The following is an 18,643-nucleotide window of genomic DNA, read 5'->3' on the forward strand; positions in this document are numbered from 1 at the left end:
CGTGGTCACTAACAAGCAGCGAATAAGAAGTTCCTAGTTAATCCGGGGGAGAAAAGGGAGGACACAAGCGCTCCATATAAATGAATATTGCGGACCAAACATTCCGGGTGTGATCATACCAGCACTAATGCACCGGATCCCATCAGAACTCCGCAGTTAAGCGTGCTTGGGCGAGAGTAGTACTAGGACGGGTGACCTCCTGGGAAGTCCTCGTGTTGCACCCCTGAAAACATCATTTTTTTTTCCTTTAAAAATCCACTTACGGCTCAAAAGTTGGATTTTTTGTTTTAAATCTTTAAAAACTCATTTATTTCGTTTTCCTTGAGGGGTTAATACCGTGGTCACTAACAAGCAGCAAATAAGAAGTTCCTAGTTATTCCGGGGGAGAAAAGGGAGGACACACGCGCTCGCTATAAATGAATATTGCGAACCAAAAATTCCGGGTGCGATCATACCTGAACTAATGCACCGGGTCTCATCAGAACTCCGCAGTTAAGCGTGCTTGTGCGAGAGTAGTACTAGGATGGGTGACCTCCTGGGAAGTCCTCGTGTTGCACCCCAGAAAACATAACTTTTTTTTTTCCTTTAAAAATCCACTTACGGCTCAAAAGTTTGTATTTTTTGTTTTAAATCTTTAAAAACTCATTTATTTCGTTTTCCTTGAGGGGTTAATACCGTGGTCCCTAACAAGCAGCGAATAAGAAGTTCCTAGGTAATCCGGTGGAGAAAAGGGAGGACACACGCGCTCGCTATAAATGAATATTGCGGATTAAACATTCCGGGTGCGATCATACCAGCACTAATGCACCGGATCCCACCAGAACTCCGCAGTTAAGTTAAGGGTGCTTGGGAGAGAGTAGTACTAGGATGGGTGACCTCCTGCGAAGTACTCGTGTTGCACCCCTGAAAACATCATTTTTTTTTCCTTTAAAAATCCACTTACGGCTCAAAAGTTTGTATTTTTTGTTTTAAATCTTTAAAAACTCATTTATTTCGTTTTACTTGAGCGGTTAATACCGTTGTCACTAACAAGCAGCGAATAAGAAGTTCCTAGTTAATCCGGGGGAGAAAAGGGAGGACACACGCGCTCGCTATAAATGAATATTGCGGACCAAACATTCCGGGAGCGATCATACCAGCACTAATGCACCGGATCCCATCAGAACTCCGCAGTTAAGCGAGCTTTGGCGAGAGTAGTACTAGGATGGGTGACCTCTTGGGAAGTCCTCGTGTTGCACCCCTGAAAACATCATTTTTTTTTTCCTTTAAAAATCCACTTACGGCTCAAAAGTTGGATTTTTTGTTTTAAATCTTTAAAAACTCATTTATTTCGTTTTCCTTGAGGGGTTAATACCGTGGTCACTAACAAGCAGCGAATAAGAAGTTCCTAGTTAATCCGGGGGAGAAAAGGGAGGACACACGCGCTCGCTATAAATGAATATTGCGGACCAAAAATTCCGGGTGCGATCATACCCGAACTAATGCACCGGATCCCATCAGAACTCCGCAGTTAAGCGTGCTTGTGCGAGAGTAGTACTAGGATGGGTGACCTCCTGGGAAGTCCTCGTGTTGCACCCCTGAAAACATAACTTTTTTTTTTCCTTTAAAAATCCACTTACGGCTCAAAAGTTTGTATTTTTTGTTTTAAATCTTTAAAAACTCATTTATTTCGTTTTCCTTAAGGGGTTAATACCGTGGTCCCTCACAAGCAGCGAATAAGAAGTTCCTAGGTAATCCGGTGGAGAAAAGGGAGGACACACGCGCTCGCTATAAATGAATATTGCGGACCAAACATTCCGGGTGCGATCATACCAGCACTAATGCACCGGATCCCACCAGAACTCCGCAGTTAAGTTAAGGGTTCTTGGGAGAGAGTAGTACTAGGATGGGTGACCTCCTGGGAAGTACTCGTGTTGCACCCCTGAAAACATCATTTTTTTTTCCTTTAAAAATCCACTTACGGCTCAAAAGTTTGTATTTTTTGTTTTAAATCTTTAAAAACTCATTTATTTCGTTTTACTTGAGCGGTTAATACCGTTGTCACTAACAAGCAGCGAATAAGAAGTTCCTAGTTAATCCGGGGGAGAAAAGGGAGGACACACGCGCTCGCTATAAATGAATATTGCGGACCAAACATTCCGGGTGCGATCATACCAGCACTAATGCACCGGATCCCATCAGAACTCCGCAGTTAAGCGAGCTTGGGCGAGAGTAGTACTAGGATGAGTGACCTCTTGGGAAGTCCTCGTGTTGCACCCCTGAAAACATATTTTTTTTTTCCTTTAAAAATCCACTTACGGCTCAAAAGTTGGATTTTTTGTTTTAAATCTTTAAAAACTCATTTATTTCGTTTTCCTTGAGGGGATAATACCGTGGTCACTAACAACCAGCGAATAAGAAGTTACTAGTTAATCCGGGGGAGAAAAGGGAGGACACACGCGCTCGCTTTAAATGAATATTGCCGACCAAAAATTCCGGGTGCGATCATACCAGAACTAATGCACCGGATCCCATCAGAACTCCGCAGTTAAGCGTGCTTGTGCGAGAGTAGTACTAGGATGGGTGACCTCCTGGGAAGTCCTCGTGTTGCACCCCTGAAAACATAACTTTTTTTTTTCCTTTAAAAATCCACTTACGGCACAAAAGTTTGTATTTTTTGTTTTAAATCTTTAAAAACTCATTTATTTCGTTTTCCTTGAGGGGTTAATACCGTGGTCCCTAACAAGCAGCGAATAAGAAGTTCCTAGTTAATCCGGGGGAGAAAAGGGAGGACACACGCGCTCGCTATAAATGAATATTGCGGACCAAACATTCCGGGTGCGATCATACCAGCACTAATGCACCGGATCCCATCAGAACTCCGCAGTTAAGCGTGCTTGGGAGAGAGTAGTACTAGGATGGGTGACCTCCTGGGAAGTCCTCGTCTTGCACCCCTGAAAACACCATTTTTTTTTCCTTTAAAAATCCATTTACGGCTCAAAAGTTTGTATTTTTTGTTTTAAATCTTTAAAAACTCATTTATTTCGTTTTCCTTGAGGGGTTAATACCGTGGTCACTAACAAGCAACGAATTAGAAGTTCCTAGTTAATGCGGGGGAGAAAAGGGAGGACACACGCGCTCGCTATAAATGAATATTGCGGACCAAACATTCCGGGTGCGATAATACCAGCACTAATGCACCGGATCCCACCAGAACTCCGCAGTTAAGCATTCTTGGGCGAGAGTAGTACTAGGATGCGTGACCTCCTGGGAAGTCCTCGTGTTGCACCCCTGAAAACATCATTTTTTTTTTCCTTTAAAAATCAACTTACGGCTCAAAAGTTTGTATTTTTTGTTTTAAATCTTTAAAAACTCATTTATTTCGTTTTCCTTGAGGGGTTAATACCGTGGTCACTAACAAGCAGCGAATAAGAAGTTCCTAGTTAATCCGGGGGAGAAAAGGGAGGACACAAGCGCTCGCTATAAATGAATATTGCGGACCAAACATTCCGGGTGCGATCATACCAGCACTAATGCACCGGATCCCATCAGAACTCCGCAGTTAAGCGTGCTTGGGCGAGAGTAGTACTAGGACGGGTGACCTCCTGGGAAGTCCTCGTGTTGCACCCCTGAAAACATCATTTTTTTTTTCCTTTCAAAATCCACTTACGGCTCAAAAGTTTGTATTTTTTGTTTTAAATCTTTAAAAACTCATTTATTTCGTTTTCCTTGAGGGGTTAATACCGTGGTCACTAACAAGCAGCGAATAAGAAGTTCCTAGTTAATCCGGGGGAGAAAAGGGAGGACACACGCGCTCGCTATAAATGAATATTGCGGACCAAACATTCCGGGTGCGATCATACCAGCACTAATGCACCGGATCCCATCAGAACTCCGCAGTTAAGCGTGCTTGTGCGAGAGTAGTACTAGGATGGGTGACCTCCTGGGAAGTCCTCGTGTTGCACCCCTGAAAACATAACTTTTTTTTTTCCTTTAAAAATCCACTTACGGCACAAAAGTTTGGATTTTTTGTTTTAAATCTTTAAAAACTCATTTATTTCGTTTTCCTTGAGGGGTTAATACCGTGGTCCCTAACAAGCAGCGAATAAGAAGTTCCTAGTTAATCCGGGGGAGAAAAGGGAGGACACAAGCGCTCGCTATAAATGAATATTGCGGACCAAACATTCCGGGTGCGATCATACCAGAACTAATGCACCGGATCCCATCAGAACTCCGCAGTTAAGCGAGCTTTGGCGAGAGTAGTACTAGGATGGGTGACCTCTTGGGAAGTCCTCGTGTTGCACCCCTGAAAACATCATTTTTTTTTTCCTTTAAAAATCCACTTACGGCTCAAAAGTTGGATTTTTTGTTTTAAATCTTTAAAAACTCATTTATTTCGTTTTCCTTGAGGGGTTAATACCGTGGTCACTAACAAGCAGCGAATAAGAAGTTCCTAGTTAATCCGGGGGAGAAAAGGGAGGACACACGCGCTCGCTATAAATGAATATTGCGGACCAAAAATTCCGGGTGCGATCATACCCGAACTAATGCACCGGATCCCATCAGAACTCCGCAGTTAAGCGTGCTTGTGCGAGAGTAGTACTAGGATGGGTGACCTCCTGGGAAGTCCTCGTGTTGCACCCCTGAAAACATAACTTTTTTTTTTCTTTTAAAAATCCACTTACGGCTCAAAAGTTTGTATTTTTTGTTTTAAATCTTTAAAAACTCATTTATTTCGTTTTCCTTGAGGGGTTAATACCGTGGTCCCTAACAAGCAGCGAATAAGAAGTTCCTAGTTAATCCGGGGGAGAAAAGGGAGGACACACGCGCTCGCTATAAATGAATATTGCGGACCAAACATTCCGGGTGCGATCATACCAGCACTAATGCACCGGATCCCATCAGAACTCCGCAGTTAAGCGTGCTTGGGAGAGAGTAGTACTAGGATGGGTGACCTCCTGGGAAGTACTCGTGTTGCACCCCTGAAAACATCATTTTTTTTTCCTTTAAAAATCCACTTACGGCTCAAAAGTTTGTATTTTTTGTTTTAAATCTTTAAAAACTCATTTATTTCGTTTTACTTGAGCGGTTAATACCGTTGTCACTAACAAGCAGCGAATAAGAAGTTCCTAGTTAATCCGGGGGAGAAAAGGGAGGACACACGCGCTCGCTATAAATGAATATTGCGGACCAAACATTCCGGGTGCGATCATACCAGCACTAATGCACCGGATCCCATCAGAACTCCGCAGTTAAGCGAGCTTGGGCGAGAGTAGTACTAGGATGAGTGACCTCTTGGGAAGTCCTCGTGTTGCACCCCTGAAAACATATTTTTTTTTTCCTTTAAAAATCCACTTACGGCTCAAAAGTTGGATTTTTTGTTTTAAATCTTTAAAAACTCATTTATTTCGTTTTCCTTGAGGGGTTAATACCGTGGTCACTAACAACCAGCGAATAAGACGTTACTAGTTAATCCGGGGGAGAAAAGGGAGGACACACGCGCTCGCTTTAAATGAATATTGCGGACCAAAAATTCCGGGTGCGATCATACCAGAACTAATGCACCGGATCCCATCAGAACTCCGCAGTTAAGCGTGCTTGTGCGAGAGTAGTACTAGGATGGGTGACCTCCTGGGAAGTCCTCGTGTTGCACCCCTGAAAACATAACTTTTTTTTTTCCTTTAAAAATCCACTTACGGCACAAAAGTTTGGATTTTTTGTTTTAAATCTTTAAAAACTCATTTATTTCGTTTTCCTTGAGGGGTTAATACCGTGGTCCCTAACAAGCAGCGAATAAGAAGTTCCTAGTTAATCCGGGGGAGAAAAGGGAGGACACAAGCGCTCGCTATAAATGAATATTGCGGACCAAACATTCCGGGTGCGATCATACCAGCACTAATGCACCGGATCCCATCAGAACTCCGCAGTTAAGCGAGCTTTGGCGAGAGTAGTACTAGGATGGGTGACCTCTTGGGAAGTCCTCGTGTTGCACCCCTGAAAACATCATTTTTTTTTTCCTTTAAAAATCCACTTACGGCTCAAAAGTTGGATTTTTTGTTTTAAATCTTTAAAAACTCATTTATTTCGTTTTCCTTGAGGGGTTAATACCGTGGTCACTAACAAGCAGCGAATAAGAAGTTCCTAGTTAATCCGGGGGAGAAAAGGGAGGACACACGCGCTCGCTATAAATGAATATTGCGGACCAAAAATTCCGGGTGCGATCATACCCGAACTAATGCACCGGATCCCATCAGAACTCCGCAGTTAAGCGTGCTTGTGCGAGAGTAGTACTAGGATGGGTGACCTCCTGGGAAGTCCTCGTGTTGCACCCCTGAAAACATAACTTTTTTTTTTCTTTTAAAAATCCACTTACGGCTCAAAAGTTTGTATTTTTTGTTTTAAATCTTTAAAAACTCATTTATTTCGTTTTCCTTGAGGGGTTAATACCGTGGTCCCTAACAAGCAGCGAATAAGAAGTTCCTAGGTAATCCGGTGGAGAAAAGGGAGGACACACGCGCTCGCTATAAATGAATATTGCGGACCAAACATTCCGGGTGCGATCATACCAGCACTAATGCACCGGATCCCACCAGAACTCCGCAGTTAAGTTAAGGGTGCTTGGGAGAGAGTAGTACTAGGATGGGTGACCTCCTGGGAAGTCCTCGTGTTGCACCCCTGAAAACATAACTTTTTTTTTTCCTTTAAAAATCCACTTACGGCACAAAAGTTTGGATTTTTTGTTTTAAATCTTTAAAAACTCATTTATTTCGTTTTCCTTGAGGGGTTAATACCGTGGTCCCTAACAAGCAGCGAATAAGAAGTTCCTAGTTAATCCGGGGGAGAAAAGGGAGGACACACGCGCTCGCTATAAATGAATATTGCGGACCAAACATTCCGGGTGCGATCATACCAGCACTAATGCACCGGATCCCATCAGAACTCCGCAGTTAAGCGTGCTTGGGAGAGAGTAGTACTAGGATGGGTGACCTCCTGGGAAGTACTCGTGTTGCACCCCTGAAAACATCATTTTTTTTTCCTTTAAAAATCCACTTACGGCTCAAAAGTTTGTATTTTTTGTTTTAAATCTTTAAAAACTCATTTATTTCGTTTTACTTGAGCGGTTAATACCGTTGTCACTAACAAGCAGCGAATAAGAAGTTCCTAGTAAATCCGGGGGAGAAAAGGGAGGACACACGCGCTCGCTATAAATGAATATTGCGGACCAAACATTCCGGTTGCGATCATACCAGCACTAATGCACCGGATCCCATCAGAACTCCGCAGTTAAGCGAGCTTGGGCGAGAGTAGTACTAGGATGAGTGACCTCTTGGGAAGTCCTCGTGTTGCACCCCTGAAAACATATTTTTTTTTTCCTTTAAAAATCCACTTACGGCTCAAAAGTTGGATTTTTTGTTTTAAATCTTTAAAAACTCATTTATTTCGTTTTCCTTGAGGGGTTAATACCGTGGTCACTAACAACCAGCGAATAAGACGTTACTAGTTAATCCGGGGGAGAAAAGGGAGGACACACGCGCTCGCTTTAAATGAATATTGCGGACCAAAAATTCCGGGTGCGATCATACCAGAACTAATGCACCGGATCCCATCAGAACTCCGCAGTTAAGCGTGCTTGTGCGAGAGTAGTACTAGGATGGGTGACCTCCTGGGAAGTCCTCGTGTTGCACCCCTGAAAACATAACTTTTTTTTTTCCTTTAAAAATCCACTTACGGCACAAAAGTTTGGATTTTTTGTTTTAAATCTTTAAAAACTCATTTATTTCGTTTTCCTTGAGGGGTTAATACCGTGGTCCCTAACAAGCAGCGAATAAGAAGTTCCTAGTTAATCCGGGGGAGAAAAGGGAGGACACAAGCGCTCGCTATAAATGAATATTGCGGACCAAACATTCCGGGTGCGATCATACCAGCACTAATGCACCGGATCCCATCAGAACTCCGCAGTTAAGCGAGCTTTGGCGAGAGTAGTACTAGGATGGGTGACCTCTTGGGAAGTCCTCGTGTTGCACCCCTGAAAACATCATTTTTTTTTTCCTTTAAAAATCCACTTACGGCTCAAAAGTTGGATTTTTTGTTTTAAATCTTTAAAAACTCATTTATTTCGTTTTCCTTGAGGGGTTAATACCGTGGTCACTAACAAGCAGCGAATAAGAAGTTCCAAGTTAATCCGGGGGAGAAAAGGGAGGACACACGCGCTCGCTATAAATGAATATTGCGGACCAAAAATTCCGGGTGCGATCATACCCGAACTAATGCACCGGATCCCATCAGAACTCCGCAGTTAAGCGTGCTTGTGCGAGAGTAGTACTAGGATGGGTGACCTCCTGGGAAGTCCTCGTGTTGCACCCCTGAAAACATAACTTTTTTTTTTCTTTTAAAAATCCACTTACGGCTCAAAAGTTTGTATTTTTTGTTTTAAATCTTTAAAAACTCATTTATTTCGTTTTCCTTGAGGGGTTAATACCGTGGTCCCTAACAAGCAGCGAATAAGAAGTTCCTAGGTAATCCGGTGGAGAAAAGGGAGGACACACGCGCTCGCTATAAATGAATATTGCGGACCAAACATTCCGGGTGCGATCATACCAGCACTAATGCACCGGATCCCACCAGAACTCCGCAGTTAAGTTAAGGGTGCTTGGGAGAGAGTAGTACTAGGATGGGTGACCTCCTGGGAAGTACTCGTGTTGCACCCCTGAAAACATCATTTTTTTTTCCTTTAAAAATCCACTTACGGCTCAAAAGTTTGTATTTTTTGTTTTAAATCTTTAAAAACTCATTTATTTCGTTTTCCTTGAGCGGTTAATACCGTTGTCACTAACAAGCAGCGAATAAGAAGTTCCTAGTTAATCCGGGGGAGAAAAGGGAGGACACACGCGCTCGCTATAAATGAATATTGCGGACCAAACATTCCGGGTGCGATCATACCAGCACTAATGCACCGGATCCCATCAGAACTCCGCAGTTAAGCGAGCTTGGGCGAGAGTAGTACTAGGATGAGTGACCTCTTGGGAAGTCCTCGTGTTGCACCCCTGAAAACATATTTTTTTTTTCCTTTAAAAATCCACTTACGGCTCAAAAGTTGGATTTTTTGTTTTAAATCTTTAAAAACTCATTTATTTCGTTTTCCTTGAGGGGTTAATACCGTGGTCACTAACAACCAGCGAATAAGACGTTACTAGTTAATCCGGGGGAGAAAAGGGAGGACACACGCGCTCGCTTTAAATGAATATTGCGGACCAAAAATTCCGGGTGCGATCATACCAGAACTAATGCACCGGATCCCATCAGAACTCCGCAGTTAAGCGTGCTTGTGCGAGAGTAGTACTAGGATGGGTGACCTCCTGGGAAGTCCTCGTGTTGCACCCCTGAAAACATAACTTTTTTTTTTCCTTTAAAAATCCACTTACGGCACAAAAGTTTGGATTTTTTGTTTTAAATCTTTAAAAACTCATTTATTTCGTTTTCCTTGAGGGGTTAATACCGTGGTCCCTAACAAGCAGCGAATAAGAAGTTCCTAGTTAATCCGGGGGAGAAAAGGGAGGACACACGCGCTCGCTATAAATGAATATTGCGGACCAAACATTCCGGGTGCGATCATACCAGCACTAATGCACCGGATCCCATCAGAACTCCGCAGTTAAGCGTGCTTGGGAGAGAGTAGTACTAGGATGGGTGACCTCCTGGGAAGTACTCGTGTTGCACCCCTGAAAACATCATTTTTTTTTCCTTTAAAAATCCACTTACGGCTCAAAAGTTTGTATTTTTTGTTTTAAATCTTTAAAAACTCATTTATTTCGTTTTACTTGAGCGGTTAATACCGTTGTCACTAACAAGCAGCGAATAAGAAGTTCCTAGTTAATCCGGGGGAGAAAAGGGAGGACACACGCGCTCGCTATAAATGAATATTGCGGACCAAACATTCCGGGTGCGATCATACCAGCACTAATGCACCGGATCCCATCAGAACTCCGCAGTTAAGCGAGCTTGGGCGAGAGTAGTACTAGGATGAGTGACCTCTTGGGAAGTCCTCGTGTTGCACCCCTGAAAACATATTTTTTTTTTCCTTTAAAAATCCACTTACGGCTCAAAAGTTGGATTTTTTGTTTTAAATCTTTAAAAACTCATTTATTTCGTTTTCCTTGAGGGGTTAATACCGTGGTCACTAACAACCAGCGAATAAGACGTTACTAGTTAATCCGGGGGAGAAAAGGGAGGACACACGCGCTCGCTTTAAATGAATATTGCGGACCAAAAATTCCGGGTGCGATCATACCAGAACTAATGCACCGGATCCCATCAGAACTCCGCAGTTAAGCGTGCTTGTGCGAGAGTAGTACTAGGATGGGTGACCTCCTGGGAAGTCCTCGTGTTGCACCCCTGAAAACATAACTTTTTTTTTTCCTTTAAAAATCCACTTACGGCACAAAAGTTTGGATTTTTTGTTTTAAATCTTTAAAAACTCATTTATTTCGTTTTCCTTGAGGGGTTAATACCGTGGTCCCTAACAAGCAGCGAATAAGAAGTTCCTAGTTAATCCGGGGGAGAAAAGGGAGGACACACGCGCTCGCTATAAATGAATATTGCGGACCAAACATTCCGGGTGCGATCATACCAGCACTAATGCACCGGATCCCATCAGAACTCCGCAGTTAAGCGTGCTTGGGAGAGAGTAGTACTAGGATGGGTGACCTCCTGGGAAGTACTCGTGTTGCACCCCTGAAAACATCATTTTTTTTTCCTTTAAAAATCCACTTACGGCTCAAAAGTTTGTATTTTTTGTTTTAAATCTTTAAAAACTCATTTATTTCGTTTTACTTGAGCGGTTAATACCGTTGTCACTAACAAGCAGCGAATAAGAAGTTCCTAGTTAATCCGGGGGAGAAAAGGGAGGACACACGCGCTCGCTATAAATGAATATTGCGGACCAAACATTCCGGGTGCGATCATACCAGCACTAATGCACCGGATCCCATCAGAACTCCGCAGTTAAGCGAGCTTGGGCGAGAGTAGTACTAGGATGAGTGACCTCTTGGGAAGTCCTCGTGTTGCACCCCTGAAAACATATTTTTTTTTTCCTTTAAAAATCCACTTACGGCTCAAAAGTTGGATTTTTTGTTTTAAATCTTTAAAAACTCATTTATTTCGTTTTCCTTGAGGGGATAATACCGTGGTCACTAACAACCAGCGAATAAGACGTTACTAGTTAATCCGGGGGAGAAAAGGGAGGACACACGCGCTCGCTTTAAATGAATATTGCGGACCAAAAATTCCGGGTGCGATCATACCAGAACTAATGCACCGGATCCCATCAGAACTCCGCAGTAAAGCGTGCTTGTGCGAGAGTAGTACTAGGATGGGTGACCTCCTGGGAAGTCCTCGTGTTGCACCCCTGAAAACATAACTTTTTTTTTTCCTTTAAAAATCCACTTACGGCACAAAAGTTTGTATTTTTTGTTTTAAATCTTTAAAAACTCATTTATTTCGTTTTCCTTGAGGGGTTAATACCGTGGTCCCTAACAAGCAGCGAATAAGAAGTTCCTAGTTAATCCGGGGGAGAAAAGGGAGGACACACGCGCTCGCTATAAATGAATATTGCGGACCAAACATTCCGGTTGCGATCATACCAGCACTAATGCACCGGATCCCATCAGAACTCCGCAGTTAAGCGTGATTGGGAGAGAGTAGTACTAGGATGGGTGACCTCCTGGGAAGTCCTCGTCTTGCACCCCTGAAAACACCATTTTTTTTTCCTTTAAAAATCCATTTACGGCTCAAAAGTTTGTATATTTTGTTTTAAATCTTTAAAAACTCATTTATTTCGTTTTCCTTGAGGGGTTAATACCGTGGTCACTAACAAGCAGCGAATAAGAAGTTCCTAGTTAATGCGGGGGAGAAAAGGGAGGAACACGCGCTCGCTTTAAATGAATATTGCGGACCAAAAATTCCGGGTGCGATCATACCAGAACTAATGCACCGGATCCCATCAGAACTCCGCAGTTAAGCGTGCTTGTGCGAGAGTAGTACTAGGATGGGTGACCTCCTGGAAAGTCCTCGTGTTGCACCCCTGAAAACATAACTTTTTTTTTTCCTTTAAAAATCCACTTACGGCACAAAAGATTGTATTTTTTGTTTTAAATCTTTAAAAACTCATTTATTTCGTTTTCCTTGAGGGGTTAATACCGTGGTCACTAACAAGCAGCGAATAAGAAGTTCCTAGTTAATCCGGGGGAGAAAAGGGAGGACACACGCGCTCGCTATAAATGAATATTGCAGACCAAACATTCCGGGTGCGATCATACCAGCACTAATGCACCGGATCCCATCAGAACTCCGCAGTTAAGCGTGCTTGGGAGAGAGTAGTACTAGGATGGGTGACCTCCTGGGAAGTCCTCGTCTTGCACCCCTGAAAACATAACTTTTTTTTTTCCTTTAAAAATCCAATTACGGCACAAAAGTTTGTATTTTTTGTTTTAAATCTTTAAAAACTCATTTATTTCGTTTTCCTTGAGGGTTTAATACCGTGGTCCCTAACAAGCAGCGAATAAGAAGTTCCTAGTTAATCCGGGGGAGAAAAGGGAGGACACACGCGCTCGCTATAAATGAATATTGCGGACCAAACATTCCGGGTGCGATCATACCAGCACTAATGCACCGGATCCCATCAGAACTCCGCAGTTAAGCGTGCTTGGGCGAGAGTAATACTAGGATGAGTGACCTCCTGGGAAGTCCTCCTGTTGCACCCCTGAAAACATCATTTTTTTTTTCCTTTAAAAATCCACTTACGGCACAAAAGTTTGTATTTTTTGTTTTAAGTCTTTAAAAACTCAATTATTTCGTTTTCCTTGAGGGGTTAATACCGTGGTCACTAACATGCAGCAAATAAGAAGTTCCTAGTTAATCCGGGGGAGAAAAGGGAGGACACACGCGCTCGCTCTAAATGAATATTGCGGACCAAACTTTCCGGGTGCGATCATACCAGCACTAATGCACCGGATCCCATCAGAACTCCGCAGTTAAGCGTGCTTGGGAGAGAGTAGTACTAGGATGGGTGACCTCCTGGGAAGTCCTCGTCTTGCACCCCTGAAAACATATTTTTTTTTTCCTTTAAAAATCCACTTACGGCTCAAAAGTTTGTATTTTTTGTTTTAAATCTTTAAAAACTCATTTATTTCTTTTTCCTTGAGGGGTTAATACCGTGGTCACTAACAAGCAGCGAATAAGAAGTTCCTAGTTAATCCGGGGGAGAAAAGGGAGGACACACGCGCTCGCTTTAAATGAATATTGCGGACCAAAAATTCCGGGTGCGATCATACCAGAACTAATGCACCGGATCCCATCAGAACTCCGCAGTTAAGCGTGCTTGTGCGAGAGTAGTACTAGGATGGGTGACCTCCTGGGAAGTCCTCGTGTTGCACCCCTGAAAACATAACTTTTTTTTTTCCTTTAAAAATCCACTTACGGCACAAAAGATTGTATTTTTTGTTTTAAATCTTTAAAAACTCATTTATTTCGTTTTCCTTGAGGGGTTAATACCGTGGTCACTAACAAGCAGCGAATAAGAAGTTCCTAGTTAATCCGGGGGAGAAAAGGGAGGACACACGCGCTCGCTATAAATGAATATTGCAGACCAAACATTCCGGGTGCGATCATACCAGCACTAATGCACCGGATCCCATCAGAACTCCGCAGTTAAGCGTGCTTGGGAGAGAGTAGTACTAGGATGGGTGACCTCCTGGGAAGTCCTCGTCTTGCACCCCTGAAAACATATTTTTTTTTTCCTTTAAAAATCCACTTACGGCTCAAAAGTTTGTATTTTTTGTTTTAAATCTTTAAAAACTCATTTATTTCGTTTTCCTTGAGGGGTTAATACCGTTGTCACTAACAAGCAGCGAATAAGAAGTTCCTAGTTAATCCGGGGGAGAAAAGGGAGGACACACGCGCTCGCTTTAAATGAATATTGCGGACCAAAAATTCCGGGTGCGATCATACCAGAACTAATGCACCGGATCCCATCAGAACTCCGCAGTTAAGCGTGCTTGTGCGAGAGTAGTACTAGGATGGGTGACCTCCTGGGAAGTCCTCGTGTTGCACCCCTGAAAACATAACTTTTTTTTTTCCTTTAAAAATCCACTTACGGCACAAAAGATTGTATTTTTTGTTTTAAATCTTTAAAAACTCATTTATTTCGTTTTCCTTGAGGGGTTAATACCGTGGTCACTAACAAGCAGCGAATAAGAAGTTCCTAGTTAATCCGGGGGAGAAAAGGGAGGACACACGCGCTCGCTATAAATGAATATTGCAGACCAAACATTCCGGGTGCGATCATACCAGCACTAATGCACCGGATCCCATCAGAACTCCGCAGTTAAGCGTGCTTGGGAGAGAGTAGTACTAGGATGGGTGACCTCCTGGGAAGTCCTCGTCTTGCACCCCTGAAAACATAACTTTTTTTTTTCCTTTAAAAATCCTCTTACGGCACAAAAGTTTGTATTTTTTGTTTTAAATCTTTAAAAACTCATTTATTTCGTTTTCCTTGAGGGGTTAATACCGTGGTCCCTAACAAGCAGCGAATAAGAAGTTCCTAGTTAATCCGGGGGAGAAAAGGGAGGACACACGCGCTCGCTATAAATGAATATTGCGGACCAAACATTCCGGGTGCGATCATACCAGCACTAATGCACCGGATCCCATCAGAACTCCGCAGTTAAGCGTGCTTGGGCGAGAGTAATACTAGGATGAGTGACCTCCTGGGAAGTCCTCGTGTTGCACCCCTGAAAACATCATTTTTTTTTTCCTTTAAAAATCCACTTACGGCACAAAAGTTTGTATTTTTTGTTTTAAGTCTTTAAAAACTCAATTATTTCGTTTTCCTTGAGGGGTTAATACCGTGGTCACTAACATGCAGCAAATAAGAAGTTCCTAGTTAATCCGGGGGAGAAAAGGGAGGACACACGCGCTCGCTATAAATGAATATTGCAGACCAAACTTTCCGGGTGCGATCATACCAGCACTAATGCACCGGATCCCATCAGAACTCCGCAGTTAAGCGTGCTTGGGAGAGAGTAGTACTAGGATGGGTGACCTCCTGGGAAGTCCTCGTCTTGCACCCCTGAAAACATATTTTTTTTTTCCTTTAAAAATCCACTTACGGCTCAAAAGTTTGTATTTTTTGTTTTAAATCTTTAAAACTCATTTATTTCGTTTTCCTTGAGGGGTTAATACCGTGGTCACTAACAAGCAGCGAATAAGAAGTTCCTAGTTAATCCGGGGGAGAAAAGGGAGGACACACGCGCTCGCTTTAAATGAATATTGCGGACCAAAAATTCCGGGTGCGATCATACCAGAACTAATGCACCGGATCCCATCAGAACTCCGCAGTTAAGCGTGCTTGTGCGAGAGTAGTACTAGGATGGGTGACCTCCTGGGAAGTCCTCGTGTTGCACCCCTGAAAACATAACTTTTTTTTTTCCTTTAAAAATCCACTTACGGCTCAAAAGTTGGTATTTTTTGTTTTAAATCTTTAAAAACTCATTTATTTCGTTTTCCTTGAGGGGTTAATACCGTGGTCCCTAACAAGCAGCGAATAAGAAGTTCCTAGGTAATCCGGTGGAGAAAAGGGAGGACACACGCGCTCGCTATAAATGAATATTGCAGACCAAACATTCCGGGTGCGATCATACCAGCACTAATGCACCGGATCCCACCAGAACTCCGCAGTTAAGTTAAGGGTGCTTGGGAGAGAGTAGTACTAGGATGGGTGACCTCCTGGGAAGTCCTCGTGTTGCACCCCTGAAAACATCATTTTTTTTCCTTTAAAAATCCACTTACAGCTCAAAAGTTTGTATTTTTTGTTTTAAATCTTTAAAAACTCATTTATTTCGTTTTACTTGAGCGGTTAATACCGTTGTCACTAACAAGCAGCGAATAAGAAGTTCCTAGTTAATCCGGGGGAGAAAAGGGAGGACACACGCGCTTGCTATAAATGAATATTGCGGACCAAACATTCCGGGTGCGATCATACCAGCACTAATGCACCGGATCCCATCAGAACTCCGCAGTTAAGCGAGCTTGGGCGAGAGTAGTACTAGGATGAGTGACCTCTTGGGAAGTCCTCGTGTTGCACCCCTGAAAACATATTTTTTTTTTTCCTTTAAAAATCCACTTACGGCTCAAAAGTTGGATTTTTTGTTTTAAATCTTTAAAAACTCATTTATTTCGTTTTCCTTGAGGGGTTAATACCGTGGTCACTAACAACCAGCGAATAAGAAGTTACTAGTTAATCCGGGGGAGAAAAGGGAGGACACACGCGCTCGCTTTAAATGAATATTGCGGACCAAAAATTCCGGGTGCGATCATACCAGAACTAATGCACCGGATCCCATCAGAACTCCGCAGTTAAGCGTGCTTGTGCGAGAGTAGTACTAGGACGGGTGACCTCCTGGGAAGTCCTCGTGTTGCACCCCTGAAAACATAACTTTTTTTTTTCCTTTAAAAATCCACTTACGGCTCAAAAGTTTGTATTTTTTGTTTTAAATCTTTAAAAACTCATTTATTTCGTTTTCCTTGAGGGGTTAATACCGTGGTCCCTAACAAGCAGCGAATAAGAAGTTCCTAGTTAATCCGGGGGAGAAAAGGGAGGACACACGCGCTCGCTATAAATGAATATTGCGGACCAAACTTTCCGGGTGCGATCATACCAGCACTAATGCACCGGATCCCATCAGAACTCCGCAGTTAAGCATTCTTGGGAGAGAGTAGTACTAGGATGGGTGACCTCCTGGGAAGTCCTCGTCTTGCACCCCTGAAAACACCATTTTTTTTTCCTTTAAAAATCCACTTACGGCTCAAAAGTTTGTATTTTTTGTTTTAAATCTTTAAAAACTCATTTATTTCGTTTTCCTTGAGGGGTTAATACCGTGGTCACTAACAAGCAGCGAATAAGAAGTTCCTAGTTAATCTGGGGGAGAAAAAGGAGGACACACGCGCTCGCTATAAATGAATATTGTTGACCAAACATTCCGGGTGCGATCATACCAGCACTAATGCACCGGATCCCATCAGAACTCCGCAGTTAAGCGTGCTTGGGCGAGAGTAGTACTAGGATGGGTGACCTCCTGGGAAGTCCTCGTGTTGCACCCCTGAAAACATCCTTTTTTTTTCCTATAAAAATCCACTTACGGCTCAAAAGTTTGTATTTTTTGTTTTAAATCTTTAAAAACTCATTTATTTCGTTTTCCTTGAGGGGTTAATACCGTGGTCAATGACAAGTAGCGAATAAGAAGTTCCTAGTTAATCTGGGGGAGAAAACGGAGGATACACGCGCTCGCTATAAATGAATATTGCATACCAAACATTCCGGGTGCGATCATACCAGCACTAATGCACCGGATCCCATCAGAACTCCGCAGTTAAGCGTGCTTGGGAGAGAGTAGTACTAGGATGGGTGACCTCCTGGGAAGTCCTCGTGTTGGACCCCTGAAAACATCATTTTTTTTTTCCTTTAAAATTCCAATTTCGGCTCAAAAGTTTGTATTTTTTGTTTTAAATCTTTAAAAACTCAATTATTTCGTTTTCCTTGAGGGGTTAATACCGTGGTCACTAACATGCAGCGAATAAGAAGTTCCTAGTTAATCCGGGGGAGAAAAGGGAGAACACACACGCTCGCTATAAATGAATATTGCGGACCAAACTTTCCGGGTGCGATCATACCAGCACTAATGCACCGGATCCCATCAGAACTCCGCAGTTAAGCGTGCTTGGGAGAGAGTAGTACTAGGATGGGTGACCTCCTGGGAAGTCCTCGTCTTGCACCCCTGAAAACACCATTTTTTTTTCCTTTAAAAATCCACTTACGGCTCAAAAGTTTGTATTTTTTGTTTTAAATCTTTAAAAACTCATTTATTTCCTTTTCCTTGAGGGGTTAATACCGTGGTCACTAACAAGCAGCGAATAAGAAGTTCCTAGTTAATCCGGGGGAGAAAAGGGAGGACACACGCGCTCGCTCTAAATGAATATTGCGGACCAAACATTCCGGGTGCGATCATACCAGCACTAATGCACCGGATCCCATCAGAACTCCGCAGTTAAGCGTGCTTGGGCGAGAGTAATACTAGGATGAGTGACCTCCTGGGAAGTCCTCGTGTTGCACCCCTGAAAACATCATTTTTTTTTTCCTTTAAAAATCCACTTACGGCACAAAAGTTTGTATTTTTTGTTTTAAGTCTTTAAAAACTCAATTATTTCGTTTTCCTTGAGGGGTTAATACCGTGGTCACTAACATGCAGCAAATAAGAAGTTCCTAGTTAATCCGGGGGAGAAAAGGGAGGACACACGCGCTCGCTCTAAATGAATATTGCGGACCAAACTTTCCGGGTGCGATCATACCAGCACTAATGCACCGGATCCCATCAGAACTCCGCAGTTAAGCGTGCTTGGGAGAGAGTAGTACTAGGATGGGTGACCTCCTGGGAAGTCCTCGTCTTGCACCCCTGAAAACACCATTTTTTTTTCCTTTAAAAATCCATTTACGGCTCAAAAGTTTGTATATTTTGTTTTAAATCTTGAAAAACTCATTTATTTCGTTTTCCTTGAGGGGTTAATACCGTGGTCACTAACAAGCAGCGAATAAGAAGTTCCTAGTTAATGCGGG

General features: G+C 42.8%; 55 non-coding genes across 55 annotated transcripts; all 55 read left to right on the forward strand.

The window, feature by feature from the left end:
* The first annotated feature begins 105 nt into the window (after positions 1–105).
* On the forward strand, positions 106–224 carry LOC133826574 (5S ribosomal RNA). The gene has a single exon (XR_009889289.1). It is a non-coding gene; the product is annotated as a 5S ribosomal RNA (ribosomal RNA).
* Positions 225–441: 217 nt separating this feature from the next.
* Positions 442–560, forward strand: LOC133827356 (5S ribosomal RNA). Its single transcript, XR_009890049.1, has one exon. It is a non-coding gene; the product is annotated as a 5S ribosomal RNA (ribosomal RNA).
* A 220-nt stretch (positions 561–780) lies between these two features.
* Positions 781–904, forward strand: LOC133827496 (5S ribosomal RNA). The gene has a single exon (XR_009890186.1). It is a non-coding gene; the product is annotated as a 5S ribosomal RNA (ribosomal RNA).
* Positions 905–1,122: 218 nt separating this feature from the next.
* Positions 1,123–1,241, forward strand: LOC133827264 (5S ribosomal RNA). The gene has a single exon (XR_009889960.1). It is a non-coding gene; the product is annotated as a 5S ribosomal RNA (ribosomal RNA).
* A 218-nt stretch (positions 1,242–1,459) lies between these two features.
* On the forward strand, positions 1,460–1,578 carry LOC133827203 (5S ribosomal RNA). Its single transcript, XR_009889899.1, has one exon. It is a non-coding gene; the product is annotated as a 5S ribosomal RNA (ribosomal RNA).
* Positions 1,579–1,798: 220 nt separating this feature from the next.
* Positions 1,799–1,922, forward strand: LOC133827542 (5S ribosomal RNA). Its single transcript, XR_009890232.1, has one exon. It is a non-coding gene; the product is annotated as a 5S ribosomal RNA (ribosomal RNA).
* A 218-nt stretch (positions 1,923–2,140) lies between these two features.
* Positions 2,141–2,259, forward strand: LOC133827086 (5S ribosomal RNA). Its single transcript, XR_009889786.1, has one exon. It is a non-coding gene; the product is annotated as a 5S ribosomal RNA (ribosomal RNA).
* Positions 2,260–2,476: 217 nt separating this feature from the next.
* On the forward strand, positions 2,477–2,595 carry LOC133827030 (5S ribosomal RNA). Its single transcript, XR_009889734.1, has one exon. It is a non-coding gene; the product is annotated as a 5S ribosomal RNA (ribosomal RNA).
* A 220-nt stretch (positions 2,596–2,815) lies between these two features.
* Positions 2,816–2,934, forward strand: LOC133827055 (5S ribosomal RNA). The gene has a single exon (XR_009889757.1). It is a non-coding gene; the product is annotated as a 5S ribosomal RNA (ribosomal RNA).
* Positions 2,935–3,152: 218 nt separating this feature from the next.
* Positions 3,153–3,271, forward strand: LOC133827472 (5S ribosomal RNA). The gene has a single exon (XR_009890162.1). It is a non-coding gene; the product is annotated as a 5S ribosomal RNA (ribosomal RNA).
* A 219-nt stretch (positions 3,272–3,490) lies between these two features.
* Positions 3,491–3,609, forward strand: LOC133826406 (5S ribosomal RNA). Its single transcript, XR_009889127.1, has one exon. It is a non-coding gene; the product is annotated as a 5S ribosomal RNA (ribosomal RNA).
* A 219-nt stretch (positions 3,610–3,828) lies between these two features.
* Positions 3,829–3,947, forward strand: LOC133826661 (5S ribosomal RNA). Its single transcript, XR_009889374.1, has one exon. It is a non-coding gene; the product is annotated as a 5S ribosomal RNA (ribosomal RNA).
* A 220-nt stretch (positions 3,948–4,167) lies between these two features.
* LOC133827333 (5S ribosomal RNA) lies at positions 4,168–4,286 on the forward strand. The gene has a single exon (XR_009890028.1). It is a non-coding gene; the product is annotated as a 5S ribosomal RNA (ribosomal RNA).
* Positions 4,287–4,504: 218 nt separating this feature from the next.
* LOC133827204 (5S ribosomal RNA) lies at positions 4,505–4,623 on the forward strand. The gene has a single exon (XR_009889900.1). It is a non-coding gene; the product is annotated as a 5S ribosomal RNA (ribosomal RNA).
* Positions 4,624–4,843: 220 nt separating this feature from the next.
* LOC133826880 (5S ribosomal RNA) lies at positions 4,844–4,962 on the forward strand. The gene has a single exon (XR_009889586.1). It is a non-coding gene; the product is annotated as a 5S ribosomal RNA (ribosomal RNA).
* Positions 4,963–5,180: 218 nt separating this feature from the next.
* LOC133827087 (5S ribosomal RNA) lies at positions 5,181–5,299 on the forward strand. The gene has a single exon (XR_009889787.1). It is a non-coding gene; the product is annotated as a 5S ribosomal RNA (ribosomal RNA).
* Positions 5,300–5,516: 217 nt separating this feature from the next.
* On the forward strand, positions 5,517–5,635 carry LOC133827031 (5S ribosomal RNA). Its single transcript, XR_009889735.1, has one exon. It is a non-coding gene; the product is annotated as a 5S ribosomal RNA (ribosomal RNA).
* A 220-nt stretch (positions 5,636–5,855) lies between these two features.
* Positions 5,856–5,974, forward strand: LOC133827135 (5S ribosomal RNA). The gene has a single exon (XR_009889835.1). It is a non-coding gene; the product is annotated as a 5S ribosomal RNA (ribosomal RNA).
* A 218-nt stretch (positions 5,975–6,192) lies between these two features.
* Positions 6,193–6,311, forward strand: LOC133827205 (5S ribosomal RNA). The gene has a single exon (XR_009889901.1). It is a non-coding gene; the product is annotated as a 5S ribosomal RNA (ribosomal RNA).
* Positions 6,312–6,531: 220 nt separating this feature from the next.
* On the forward strand, positions 6,532–6,655 carry LOC133827443 (5S ribosomal RNA). The gene has a single exon (XR_009890134.1). It is a non-coding gene; the product is annotated as a 5S ribosomal RNA (ribosomal RNA).
* Positions 6,656–6,875: 220 nt separating this feature from the next.
* LOC133826881 (5S ribosomal RNA) lies at positions 6,876–6,994 on the forward strand. The gene has a single exon (XR_009889587.1). It is a non-coding gene; the product is annotated as a 5S ribosomal RNA (ribosomal RNA).
* A 218-nt stretch (positions 6,995–7,212) lies between these two features.
* LOC133827257 (5S ribosomal RNA) lies at positions 7,213–7,331 on the forward strand. Its single transcript, XR_009889953.1, has one exon. It is a non-coding gene; the product is annotated as a 5S ribosomal RNA (ribosomal RNA).
* Positions 7,332–7,548: 217 nt separating this feature from the next.
* LOC133827032 (5S ribosomal RNA) lies at positions 7,549–7,667 on the forward strand. Its single transcript, XR_009889736.1, has one exon. It is a non-coding gene; the product is annotated as a 5S ribosomal RNA (ribosomal RNA).
* A 220-nt stretch (positions 7,668–7,887) lies between these two features.
* Positions 7,888–8,006, forward strand: LOC133827136 (5S ribosomal RNA). Its single transcript, XR_009889836.1, has one exon. It is a non-coding gene; the product is annotated as a 5S ribosomal RNA (ribosomal RNA).
* Positions 8,007–8,224: 218 nt separating this feature from the next.
* Positions 8,225–8,343, forward strand: LOC133827206 (5S ribosomal RNA). The gene has a single exon (XR_009889902.1). It is a non-coding gene; the product is annotated as a 5S ribosomal RNA (ribosomal RNA).
* A 220-nt stretch (positions 8,344–8,563) lies between these two features.
* Positions 8,564–8,687, forward strand: LOC133827465 (5S ribosomal RNA). Its single transcript, XR_009890155.1, has one exon. It is a non-coding gene; the product is annotated as a 5S ribosomal RNA (ribosomal RNA).
* A 218-nt stretch (positions 8,688–8,905) lies between these two features.
* Positions 8,906–9,024, forward strand: LOC133827088 (5S ribosomal RNA). Its single transcript, XR_009889788.1, has one exon. It is a non-coding gene; the product is annotated as a 5S ribosomal RNA (ribosomal RNA).
* Positions 9,025–9,241: 217 nt separating this feature from the next.
* Positions 9,242–9,360, forward strand: LOC133827035 (5S ribosomal RNA). Its single transcript, XR_009889738.1, has one exon. It is a non-coding gene; the product is annotated as a 5S ribosomal RNA (ribosomal RNA).
* A 220-nt stretch (positions 9,361–9,580) lies between these two features.
* LOC133826882 (5S ribosomal RNA) lies at positions 9,581–9,699 on the forward strand. The gene has a single exon (XR_009889588.1). It is a non-coding gene; the product is annotated as a 5S ribosomal RNA (ribosomal RNA).
* Positions 9,700–9,917: 218 nt separating this feature from the next.
* Positions 9,918–10,036, forward strand: LOC133827089 (5S ribosomal RNA). Its single transcript, XR_009889789.1, has one exon. It is a non-coding gene; the product is annotated as a 5S ribosomal RNA (ribosomal RNA).
* A 217-nt stretch (positions 10,037–10,253) lies between these two features.
* Positions 10,254–10,372, forward strand: LOC133827036 (5S ribosomal RNA). Its single transcript, XR_009889739.1, has one exon. It is a non-coding gene; the product is annotated as a 5S ribosomal RNA (ribosomal RNA).
* Positions 10,373–10,592: 220 nt separating this feature from the next.
* Positions 10,593–10,711, forward strand: LOC133826883 (5S ribosomal RNA). The gene has a single exon (XR_009889590.1). It is a non-coding gene; the product is annotated as a 5S ribosomal RNA (ribosomal RNA).
* Positions 10,712–10,929: 218 nt separating this feature from the next.
* LOC133827090 (5S ribosomal RNA) lies at positions 10,930–11,048 on the forward strand. The gene has a single exon (XR_009889790.1). It is a non-coding gene; the product is annotated as a 5S ribosomal RNA (ribosomal RNA).
* Positions 11,049–11,265: 217 nt separating this feature from the next.
* LOC133827232 (5S ribosomal RNA) lies at positions 11,266–11,384 on the forward strand. Its single transcript, XR_009889928.1, has one exon. It is a non-coding gene; the product is annotated as a 5S ribosomal RNA (ribosomal RNA).
* A 220-nt stretch (positions 11,385–11,604) lies between these two features.
* LOC133827438 (5S ribosomal RNA) lies at positions 11,605–11,723 on the forward strand. Its single transcript, XR_009890129.1, has one exon. It is a non-coding gene; the product is annotated as a 5S ribosomal RNA (ribosomal RNA).
* Positions 11,724–11,940: 217 nt separating this feature from the next.
* LOC133827307 (5S ribosomal RNA) lies at positions 11,941–12,059 on the forward strand. The gene has a single exon (XR_009890002.1). It is a non-coding gene; the product is annotated as a 5S ribosomal RNA (ribosomal RNA).
* A 220-nt stretch (positions 12,060–12,279) lies between these two features.
* LOC133827056 (5S ribosomal RNA) lies at positions 12,280–12,398 on the forward strand. The gene has a single exon (XR_009889758.1). It is a non-coding gene; the product is annotated as a 5S ribosomal RNA (ribosomal RNA).
* Positions 12,399–12,618: 220 nt separating this feature from the next.
* Positions 12,619–12,737, forward strand: LOC133827381 (5S ribosomal RNA). The gene has a single exon (XR_009890073.1). It is a non-coding gene; the product is annotated as a 5S ribosomal RNA (ribosomal RNA).
* A 219-nt stretch (positions 12,738–12,956) lies between these two features.
* On the forward strand, positions 12,957–13,075 carry LOC133827057 (5S ribosomal RNA). Its single transcript, XR_009889759.1, has one exon. It is a non-coding gene; the product is annotated as a 5S ribosomal RNA (ribosomal RNA).
* Positions 13,076–13,293: 218 nt separating this feature from the next.
* Positions 13,294–13,412, forward strand: LOC133827037 (5S ribosomal RNA). Its single transcript, XR_009889740.1, has one exon. It is a non-coding gene; the product is annotated as a 5S ribosomal RNA (ribosomal RNA).
* A 220-nt stretch (positions 13,413–13,632) lies between these two features.
* LOC133827059 (5S ribosomal RNA) lies at positions 13,633–13,751 on the forward strand. Its single transcript, XR_009889761.1, has one exon. It is a non-coding gene; the product is annotated as a 5S ribosomal RNA (ribosomal RNA).
* Positions 13,752–13,969: 218 nt separating this feature from the next.
* Positions 13,970–14,088, forward strand: LOC133827038 (5S ribosomal RNA). The gene has a single exon (XR_009889741.1). It is a non-coding gene; the product is annotated as a 5S ribosomal RNA (ribosomal RNA).
* A 220-nt stretch (positions 14,089–14,308) lies between these two features.
* On the forward strand, positions 14,309–14,427 carry LOC133827060 (5S ribosomal RNA). The gene has a single exon (XR_009889762.1). It is a non-coding gene; the product is annotated as a 5S ribosomal RNA (ribosomal RNA).
* A 220-nt stretch (positions 14,428–14,647) lies between these two features.
* Positions 14,648–14,766, forward strand: LOC133826970 (5S ribosomal RNA). Its single transcript, XR_009889674.1, has one exon. It is a non-coding gene; the product is annotated as a 5S ribosomal RNA (ribosomal RNA).
* A 219-nt stretch (positions 14,767–14,985) lies between these two features.
* Positions 14,986–15,104, forward strand: LOC133827061 (5S ribosomal RNA). Its single transcript, XR_009889763.1, has one exon. It is a non-coding gene; the product is annotated as a 5S ribosomal RNA (ribosomal RNA).
* Positions 15,105–15,321: 217 nt separating this feature from the next.
* Positions 15,322–15,440, forward strand: LOC133827039 (5S ribosomal RNA). Its single transcript, XR_009889742.1, has one exon. It is a non-coding gene; the product is annotated as a 5S ribosomal RNA (ribosomal RNA).
* A 220-nt stretch (positions 15,441–15,660) lies between these two features.
* On the forward strand, positions 15,661–15,784 carry LOC133827444 (5S ribosomal RNA). Its single transcript, XR_009890135.1, has one exon. It is a non-coding gene; the product is annotated as a 5S ribosomal RNA (ribosomal RNA).
* Positions 15,785–16,001: 217 nt separating this feature from the next.
* On the forward strand, positions 16,002–16,120 carry LOC133827091 (5S ribosomal RNA). Its single transcript, XR_009889791.1, has one exon. It is a non-coding gene; the product is annotated as a 5S ribosomal RNA (ribosomal RNA).
* A 218-nt stretch (positions 16,121–16,338) lies between these two features.
* Positions 16,339–16,457, forward strand: LOC133827259 (5S ribosomal RNA). Its single transcript, XR_009889955.1, has one exon. It is a non-coding gene; the product is annotated as a 5S ribosomal RNA (ribosomal RNA).
* Positions 16,458–16,677: 220 nt separating this feature from the next.
* On the forward strand, positions 16,678–16,796 carry LOC133827428 (5S ribosomal RNA). Its single transcript, XR_009890119.1, has one exon. It is a non-coding gene; the product is annotated as a 5S ribosomal RNA (ribosomal RNA).
* A 218-nt stretch (positions 16,797–17,014) lies between these two features.
* LOC133826057 (5S ribosomal RNA) lies at positions 17,015–17,133 on the forward strand. The gene has a single exon (XR_009888793.1). It is a non-coding gene; the product is annotated as a 5S ribosomal RNA (ribosomal RNA).
* Positions 17,134–17,351: 218 nt separating this feature from the next.
* On the forward strand, positions 17,352–17,470 carry LOC133827279 (5S ribosomal RNA). The gene has a single exon (XR_009889974.1). It is a non-coding gene; the product is annotated as a 5S ribosomal RNA (ribosomal RNA).
* Positions 17,471–17,689: 219 nt separating this feature from the next.
* Positions 17,690–17,808, forward strand: LOC133827062 (5S ribosomal RNA). The gene has a single exon (XR_009889764.1). It is a non-coding gene; the product is annotated as a 5S ribosomal RNA (ribosomal RNA).
* Positions 17,809–18,026: 218 nt separating this feature from the next.
* LOC133826971 (5S ribosomal RNA) lies at positions 18,027–18,145 on the forward strand. Its single transcript, XR_009889675.1, has one exon. It is a non-coding gene; the product is annotated as a 5S ribosomal RNA (ribosomal RNA).
* Positions 18,146–18,364: 219 nt separating this feature from the next.
* On the forward strand, positions 18,365–18,483 carry LOC133827063 (5S ribosomal RNA). The gene has a single exon (XR_009889765.1). It is a non-coding gene; the product is annotated as a 5S ribosomal RNA (ribosomal RNA).
* The last annotated feature ends 160 nt before the right edge of the window (positions 18,484–18,643 follow it).

Source organism: Humulus lupulus, chromosome 3 (assembly GCF_963169125.1).
Source record: "Humulus lupulus chromosome 3, drHumLupu1.1, whole genome shotgun sequence".
Taxonomy (NCBI): Eukaryota; Viridiplantae; Streptophyta; class Magnoliopsida; order Rosales; family Cannabaceae; genus Humulus; species Humulus lupulus.